This window comes from Rattus norvegicus, chromosome 6, assembly GCF_036323735.1.
Source record: "Rattus norvegicus strain BN/NHsdMcwi chromosome 6, GRCr8, whole genome shotgun sequence".
In the NCBI taxonomy this organism is placed as follows: domain Eukaryota; kingdom Metazoa; phylum Chordata; class Mammalia; order Rodentia; family Muridae; genus Rattus; species Rattus norvegicus.
This window is the reverse complement of record NC_086024.1, coordinates 55,023,212-55,032,484: the sequence shown is the minus strand read 5'-3', so window position 1 is coordinate 55,032,484 and position 9,273 is coordinate 55,023,212. Positions and strand designations below refer to the sequence as shown.

The window sequence follows — 9,273 nt, the reverse complement described above, 5'->3', positions numbered from 1 at the left end:
AAATTAGAAGTCAGCAACCAAAATAATAGCTAATAGCCATACTTACCCAACTTCTTATAAATAATGGCTCTTAAGAGTTTTAGGGTCCACCGTCCCCCCCCCCAAAAAAACCCCTGAAATATAACCAAATCCCAATTGACAGCCAACCGGAAGAGACCTGGTAGAGTAGGATTCAGCCTTCAGTAGTCTGTGCTGCTTACGGCCACGGATTGCACCACAGGAAGCAGAGCTGATTCACTGTGTGTCCAAAGGCAGATGCAGAGCTGTGAGACTGCGAGGCCTGAGTTCAACAGGAGATGACCGTCTGGTGTGCTGAAGGAAACGGCCCTCAGAGCAGGTGGGGAAGGAAGCAACGACTTTCTGGGTCTTTTTATTTTTTTATTTTATAATTATTGTATTTATGTATCCCAAATGTTGTCCCCATCGCTCTCCCCCATCCCAGAGGGAGGGACCCATTCCTTGTCCCCGTAGCCTCTGTGAGGGTGCTTCCCCCTGCATCCCTCTTTCCTGGAGCATCAAGTCTCTACAGGATTAGGGGCATCCTTTCGCACTGAGGCCAGAGAAGGCAGTTCTCTGCTGCACATTGGCAAGGGATCTGGAACCAGCCCGTGGTTGGTGTCTTAGTCCCTGGGAGGTCTGAGGGGTATGGGTTAGTTGATACTATTGTTCTTCCTATGGGGCTGCAGTCCCCTTCAGATTCCTTCAATTCTTCCCTTAACTCTTCCACAGGAGTCCCTGACCTCAGACCAATGGTTGGATGTAAGTATCTGCCTCTGTCTCAGTCAGCAGTTGGTAGAGCCTCTCAGAGGACAGCCATGCTAGGCTCCTGTCTGCAAACACAACATAGCATCAGTCATAGTGTCTGGGCTTGGTGCTTTCCAGGTATTTGCTTTACTTTTAAGATGTTTTATATAGCGTAAGAGAAGTTCAGTGGGCTCATGAATTCTAGAAAGAAAACAAATTGCAGAATTCCACGCAGATAGAAACCTCTGGAAAGCTGACAGGATGAACAGTAGCTGCAATGACAGTTTTATTATAGAGACTGGACAGTATTAACCGCAATCGATCCTGTAGATAAGTTGACAAGAGTATCTGTGCTGTGTGCTGAATAATTTGAGGACTTTCAAGGGGGTTGCATGAGTAATGTGCTTCAGTGGGAATAAAAAGATTAAGAAGAAAGGAAAAAATGCAGTAACCTCTACACGCTGGCGCAAAACACAAGGAGACAGATTTAAGGCTTGGAACCATTTCTGCAGTATCGATCTGGCTTGTTGGTGAGTAGGACATTAATTGTAATTCAACCCCGAGGTGATTAGGAATATGGCACAGTCCCATCAATTCAAGAACTCCAACAGGTGTCGCCAAGGTACTCTTCTTACCTTGGATCTTTGAGAGACAATAAAATTCACCCACTCTCGAGAATTTTCTCTTGTTTTTATTTCTGACTTCTAAGTAAACGCTGAGGCCCTGCACAGAGCAGGTCTGAGTAGGATTGTTCTGAGCGTGGCAGGAAGCCTTGCTCATGTTTGTAAAAAAGATACTAGCAGTCAAAAATGGAAACATTTTAAAGTATTGGGGGGCTAGGCATGGAGGCTCATGCCTAGAATCCTAGCATCCAGGAGGCTGAGGCAGGAGGATGGCCGTGAGTTTGGGGTCATGTTGAACAGCAGGGTGAGTTCCAGAGCCACTTGAGCTATTGTACCATAGAGAACAAAATCCCTGTGGGAAGTGGGCTGTGAGGTAGATGTGGTGGCTCACATCTACAATCTGTAACTTTAATTTTTTTCAAACCTGTTTTTAATGATGGCTCTTAAACACTTTAACCTCCCTTTTAGCCACTACCCACCAGAGATAGTGGGAAAGAAAGGACACTGAGGAAGTGGACCTGTTTAGAGGGCTCTTGGGAGCAACTCCTGTGTCGTCTGGAAATCGGCAGTTCCCTTCACAAGTTAGCAGCAGCATCTCGGCTCGATCCACTTGCCAACAATTCATGGATACACCAGCAGTCCAGTTTGGTAGAGTGGAAGGATCCCCCTTTTTAAAATGGAGCTTATACCTTCCTTAGAATACAGTTCTGGTTTTCAGCCCCCATTTGCTACATAAAAGTATCTTCCCATGAGCTCTCATGAACAAGTCTTCAACAAAGCAGAATCACACTATAAATAGAAGGAAGAAAAGCAAAAGACTAGATCTGAGGAAGAAAGACACAGGGCTGGCTAAACTGAGAGTAGATTATCTGTGGAAGATAGACTGGCCTGAAACCCAAAGGAAGCCTATTTTCTCTCGCTTACAAGTTTCAAAGTGGGCATTCCAGAGCCGAGCTGGATCCTCTGCCCTTCAGACGCTACAGAGACACCTGGCTTCACCGAGCTCTGTACTTTCCTACCTCTAGGCTGTGGAAGAAAAGCCAGAGCTCCAGCTTTCACCTCACTCTTCAGAGAGAAGGACAAAAGAAGAACCCAGAAATAAGAGTGCACGTAGGATGTCTTTTAGGGGAAAGTTCCTGGAGACAATCCTATGCAGTTTATTACTCACAAATTAGTCATATGATACTCTTGTTTATAAGAAGTTCTGAGAAAATATTTGTTCTAAAACACCAGCGAAACTGTATGCTTCTGGCATTAAGGAAGAAGGGGAGAGACCAATTTGGGAGGGGCTGGTTGGCATAACTCTGAACTGAATAGCTCATTGAAACAGATTCTTAGATTGCAGAGTTAAATGTGTATGTGGTCATAGCTAACACCATGCTCTTCCTTCTGGACACACACACACCACATCTCCAGTGTTCTCTTACAGTAAGGTTTGGCTTACTTAGACAACCAAGTTTGACTGACGGGGTTTGCACAGAAGGTACTTGTGTCTCAGATTAGATGTGTGTCACAGAAAGGATGTGTGTCACAGAAGGGACATGTTTCTCAGAAAGGTCATGTATCTCAAAGGGACGTGTGTCACAGAAAAGACTTTTGTCACAGAAGGGGTGTGTGTCACAGAAGGGAAGTGTGTCATAGAGAGGGCATGAGTCACGGAAGGGACGTGTTTCTCAGGAAAGGCATGTGTTACAAAGTGGGTATGTGTGGTGGAAGGGGTGTGTGTCACAATGTGTAACTGGCTCTAGAGAGTTTCCCTGTTTCCTTCCTTGCTGGATGATCAGAGCAGAATGTGCCCATGCAAATCTGAAAACCACGTAGCAAAGAATCAGAGCCAGCCATAGTGCTGTTCGCCTTAGTAAACCCATTTTACATGTATTGCAGTTATAAGACGTAAATGGCCACTGTGCGAGTCACTAGCTGTTTGCGAGGGCTTCTGAATTTGTGTTGCTCTACCCTAAGACAAGATCTGATAAGCACTGTGACATAACTTTACAAAGGTTCTGCCTCACCAATATCTAGTTAGGAACATTAGTAAGAATGTGGCCTTCAGTGGACTGAGTAGGAGTGAGCACTCTATCGCCTAGAAGAAATCTAGGCACTAGTTTGCAAGTGGGCATCAGGGCAATAATTTGTGCTTTCTCTCTATACTGCATACTTAACAGTTCTGCAACTCATGGGATCACTATTAGCTACTCTAGGCCTCCAAGTCATCAACAATATGGCCCATGGTCCTATCCAACCAGCACGTGTTTTATAGATTGTCAATGGAGCAGTCACAACACCTCTCACATATCGTCTACGGTGATTCTATCCTGCCCAAGAGATGCAACAGAGACTGCGCTGCCCCCCCCCCCCCATTCCATATGTATTTCATGTCTGAGACGTGAATGGCCACTGTGCTAGTCACTATCCACTCATGAGGGCTTCTGAATTTGTGTTACTCTACCCTAAGAAAGGACGTGTGATAAGTATGGTGACATAATTCCAGAAAGGTTCTGTAACACATGTTTAAACTTAAACATGCATGACCCTTGCCATTTAAGTATGTGCTAATGGCTTTTAAAAAGTTTTCCAGTCCTGGGGGCTGGAAAGATTGCTTAGTGGGTAAAGTGCTTGCCTTGAGACTATTAGGACCTGAGTTCAGATCCTTAGCATTCACAAACAAGCCAGGCATTACAGTGCACGTCAGCAATCCAAGAGGAGCCAGGGAGATTTACTATTGAGCCAGTGTAGATAATTGGTAAGCTTCAGTTAGAGACGCTGTTTCTAACAGAATAATAACAGATATTGATGGAAGATGCCAGACCTCTGACCTTCACACATACAGGCGTATATATGTGGGAGCAGTGTGTATACACAACACACACACACACACACACACACACACACACACATTTGTCAGCCTGTGCTCAGCCTGGACTTGTTTAAGGTTTTTCCTCTCCTTCCCTCTTTATTTGAGCAGAGTTTCATGCACTTCAGGCTACCCTCAAACTCGCTATGCACTCGCTGATGATGACCCTGAACTTCTGTTCTTCCTGCCTCCAAGGTTTGACATCCCTGGGATCCCCTTTGAAGACTTTTTTGATGGATTCATTTTATTTAACTTGTTGGGGTTTTTTTTTGTCATAAAAAGTCATTCTATCTCCCTATAATCCTGATAATACCTGTAGAAATTGTAAAAATGGTAAGTTTTATTTCTATTACTTTGTTTCTTCTCATTTTTCTCTTGATAGTTTTTATGAATTTTGATCATTTAAAGAGGAGTCTGGAGAGATGGCTCAGAGTTAGTTAAGAGCACTGGTTGCTTTTCCAGAGGACCCTGGTTCAATTCCCAGCACCCACATAGCATCTTCCAACTGTCTGTAACTCCAGTTCCAAGGGACCTGACATCCTCAGAGACATACATACATGTAAGCAAAACACCAATGCACATTAAAAAATAAAAACGAATCATCCAAAACAATAACAACAAAACCAAACAAAGAGGGAGAGGAAGAAAGAAAGAAAAAAGAAAGGAAGGAAGGAAGAAAATCTTTTAAAAAGGGGAGAGGGATTAGAAAAATGTGTGACTGCCTAGAGTTGCTGAAGAAACAGGAAATTGCTGACTAGGGCCAGCCCTCGCCAGACACCTACATGGACCATCCTTGGGAGCAGCCATGGCTGTAGTCTGTGCTGCTTGCCCTGCTCAAGAGGCATTAGTTTGGCCCTGATTTGCTTGGTAAGCCAAGTCACAGGGTAGCTGACCTCAAGGACTGGGAAGTGTGTGGCTCTCTGGAGCTCCTTCAGAAACATGCCTGAATAGGGCCGATCCTAGGTCTGCCAGACTGCACCTACATGTAGGTGCTGCAGCTGCAGCCCATGCTGCTTGCCCTGCTGGACTGAGAGTGCAGTGTTTGCAGGCTATAAGCACAAAGGTCTAAGCCTGGTGAGCCTTGGGGTGAAAGATATTGTAGGCAAGGAGGTGGGCAGCAGCCAAGAGCTCTCACAGAACATGACTCCAGAAGCTCTGCCTAGCTGTACCATCTCACTAATCCAACAGCAGGATATCTGAGATCTCAGAATTCAGTGATGGCTCAGTAATTATAGTGTGGGAGAAATCAGAAGCCTTGAACTAGACTGATGCACTGACTATTTGCATGCAAAGCTATATGGGGGGAAATAGTATATGATATACCACACTTTGCAGTGCCACTATAAGAGATGAATGGTGAGGTGTGAAAGAGAGGAATGGAGGCCTGAGTGAGCAGTGGGGAGAAGTGGAAGTAGAAACTAGAGACTCCACAACAGTGAGAGAAATGCAACAGAAGCCTGTGATGGCTGCCATGCAGCAGTGTGGAGCTTGTCCTCACCTCAGCCTTGGAAAATGCTGCCCAGACACCCGTTTGCCCAACTACAGGATTCCAAGATTAATAATTATTCATTTTCTTGATTGAACCTCCTGGAAAGACTGCTACGGCCAATGCTGTCCCTGGGGTCCACTTTGGTATCCATGATCCTCTCTTCCAGGCTGTGTTAAAGCTGGAGGTTAGTGCTCATGGTCTTACAGCAGCCAGGGCCATGATGTCTCTGGCCTGAGTTACCATCAAAGGCTATATGAATATTCTTGGTCTTGGTCACCACCTGAGGCCATCCTGATATTTGTGGGTCATGCTTCCTCCAGGGGCTCTTCCATGTCTTACTGGTGGAGTGTGAGGTGATGTCCATGGCCCATGTTACCACCAAGGGCCATGTGAATGTCTGTAGTCTGGTGCAGCCTGAAGTCATGTTGATGTCTGTGGTATATGCTGCCACTGAGGGTTATGATGGTGTCTGGGCTGTGCAGTGGCAGAGGGCCCTGTTGATGTCTGTTGCCTGTACTGCCATAGGAGACCACGCAGAGGTCAGTGGAACATGCTGATGCCAGGGACCAAGTGGATGCCTGTGGTCTTTACTGTTGCCCAGAACAATGGAAGTTCATGATCCTTGCTCCTGCTGATTGAAAAGGTGAAAAAAGCTACTTTTGCAGGGATATTGATGACTGCAAACTCACCATTGAGAAAGAGGAACACGGGACTTCAGTGACAAACTCTGCTCCTACCCACCTCCCCCCCACTACACACACACACACACACACACACACACACACACACACACACACACACAAAGTAACAGCCTAAACAGGAAACCAGGAAAGAGAATTGTTAAAAATTGTGATAGAATTGCATAGTTCTCCACAGTGGCTGGCTTCTGGTGGGAGTATGGTTGGGGAGGGATTCCATTGAGTTTAAGGGGTTGGATGCCAAGAGTTTGACTGTGCTCCAATGAGTATATGAGCAACAGAAATTTCACTTGATTTCTTTCTTTCTTTCTTTCTTTCTTTCTTTCTTTCTTTCTTTCTTTCTCTCTTCCTTTCTTTCTTTCTTTTTCTTTTTTTGAACAGGGCAGGTAGTCCATGGAGGTTCCAATGTCATGGCGGTGGTGAATGTGGCAGACCTGAGAGGACTAGGAAGTGAATGTGCTTGGGGATCATGATGTCAAAGTCCTAAACAATCAATAAATGTATTAGGAGTGAAAAAGCCCAGGTTTGGAAGCTGTCAAGGTGGCTAGAGGGTAAAGGGTAAAACATTCCCTATGCAAACAAACAGCAAGGATGGTGGCAAGTATCTCTGAACCCAGTACATGGAGGAGCAGACAGGAGGCTCCCTAGACACACTGGCCAAACAGTCTAGATAATCAGTGAGTTTCAGGTTCAAGCGAGAGATCCCGTCTTGAAAAACAAGGTGGAAAACAATTGGGAAAGACATGGGACATTAGCTCAGGCATCCCCATGTTCACACACAGGCACAGGCACAGGCATCTGCACACACATATGCACATGTGTATAACACACACACACACACACACACACACACACACACACGAGTTGGTAATTACATTTCCCCCAAACTTTTTCTGTTTTATTCTTTTTAATTTCTTTTACTTTGAATTTAATTCAGACTTCTCAGGGTGAAAGCTTGAGTTACTTCATATACCTTTATTCTTTCCCAATAAAAAGTACTTAGAACTATGAATTTCCCTCAGGTCACACCTTTAGTTAGATATCATATTGTTTGGTATATTGTGTGGTTGGTATAATTTATTTAAAAAGGATTTTCCTAACTTTCCTTGAAAGCGTACTTGTTTTTAATCTTTAGTACATTTATGAGAATGTTGTTTTGTTTCTCAATACTTGAGGCGCCTTCAAGTATCTTGCTCATTATCTGTGGTTTAATTCACTTTGTGTCAAAATCTGTCAGCAGTCTCTTGGAGACCACATCACAGTAGAACATTCTGTGAAGACTCGAATGGGTGGATGGTATTCAGGAGAGGATGTGGTCTTCTGTAGGTTAAGTTGGTAAAGGTGGTTGAGGTTTAGCCACCTCTGATTACTTCCACTCCACTCTGGATCCACATCTTATGATGTGGATCTCATGATGTGAATGAGAGTAAGTATCCAAGGGTGGGTTGCCCCACCAGCTACTCCAGCACAGCATAAAGAACAACCACGGGGAGGATTCTCATCTGAAGACCCTAGGATAGACCTTTGACAGTTTGGAGAAACTACTTTGTTTGCCCCACAAGCACAGCAAAACAAACTTACTTTTCTTTTGTCCATTTTTAGTCCTGGTGCAGAGGCAAAGGAAGTGTTAAGGCCTAGGTAACTGTTACCTGTCTAGCCGGCCATTTTGTTCTGTTACTAACATTATAAGGAAACTTTCTCATGTTCTTTTTGCTGTTGCTAGGAAACTTTCCCATGCCTCGGTTGATTACATATTCTGTTTCCTTGGAAACCAGTCATGATAGAAGTCAGTAGAACTTGAATGAACCACCCAGCAACACTTCCTGCACCTATGTATATGCTTTTACGGTATTTGCCTCTTATGGTATTTGCTCTTGGGATGGACCCCAACATAAGAGAGACACCCGCACAAATATAAGAAGCTATTCGGAATAAGACTTCCAGTTTGAGTAATAGTTTGGTTAAAGTTTAAGTTCTTAAGACCTCCCTGGGAACTGGTATCTTACTTGGCAGAAAGAGACATGTATGTGGGTAACTGACATACTGGTTGGCAAGTTAAGACATGAATGTTAGACAAGTCCAATCCTGGAAGACAAGTTAACACATGAATATTAGATAAGGCAAGTCCCCTGTCACAGATGGATACCCCAACAAATTTGAGCAGGATAAGTGTATAACAAAAAACATGCTCCTAAGGACCCCCCCATTCCTAAATCCTGATTAGTGGAATAACTTGGCACAGATGTTTGTAGATCTTGGGCTTAAAAAGCCCTGTAGGAGGTTGGAAGAACACTCTAGTGTATACCAGAGACCTGGGAAATGAGAGACCCTCAGGACTCAAAGGGGGGGGACCCTAGATGAAATGCCCTACAGTGGGGAGAGGGAACTTATTGAACCCACCTCCAGCAGAAAGACAGGGCATCCAGTGAGGGATGGGGTTGCTATCCACAGTTAAAACTCTGATCCATAATTCTTCCTGTTTGAAAGAAATGCAGGGATGGAAATGGAGACAAGCCTGAGATAAAGAAGGTCCAGTGACAGGCCCAAAGTGGGATCCAGCTTAAGGGAAGGCCCCAAGATCTGACACCATTACTGAGGTTATGAGGAGCTCACAAAAGGGACATATCCTGACTGCCCTCCAAAAGACCCAACAAGCAGCTGAGTCAGTGCAGTGCACCCAACCAATGAACAGAAGCTGCTGATCCTTCTGGTTGAGTTAGGGGAAAGCTGGAGGAAGCTGAGGAAGAGGATGACCCTGTAGGAGGACCAGCAATCTCAATTAACCTGGACCCCTGAGATCTCTCAGACACTGGACAACCAAGCAGGCAGCATACACCAGCTGAGATGAGGCCTCCAACACATATA

At 44.8% G+C, this 9,273-nt stretch overlaps 1 long non-coding RNA gene across 3 annotated transcripts; it reads right to left on the bottom strand.

The window, feature by feature from the left end:
- Positions 1–357: 357 nt before the first annotated feature.
- LOC134479363 (uncharacterized) lies at positions 358–8,163 on the bottom strand. 3 transcript variants are annotated; one of them, XR_010052590.1, is made up of 3 exons: positions 7,990–8,163; positions 5,720–6,338; positions 358–2,156 (listed from the first exon to the last, which is right to left on the bottom strand). It is a non-coding gene; the product is annotated as an uncharacterized LOC134479363 (long non-coding RNA). The 3 variants fall into 3 exon arrangements; XR_010052591.1 differs by having other exon boundaries at positions 358–830; positions 5,720–6,341; positions 7,990–8,162; XR_010052589.1 differs by having other exon boundaries at positions 5,720–6,341; positions 7,990–8,161.
- Between the last annotated feature and the right edge of the window lie 1,110 nt (positions 8,164–9,273).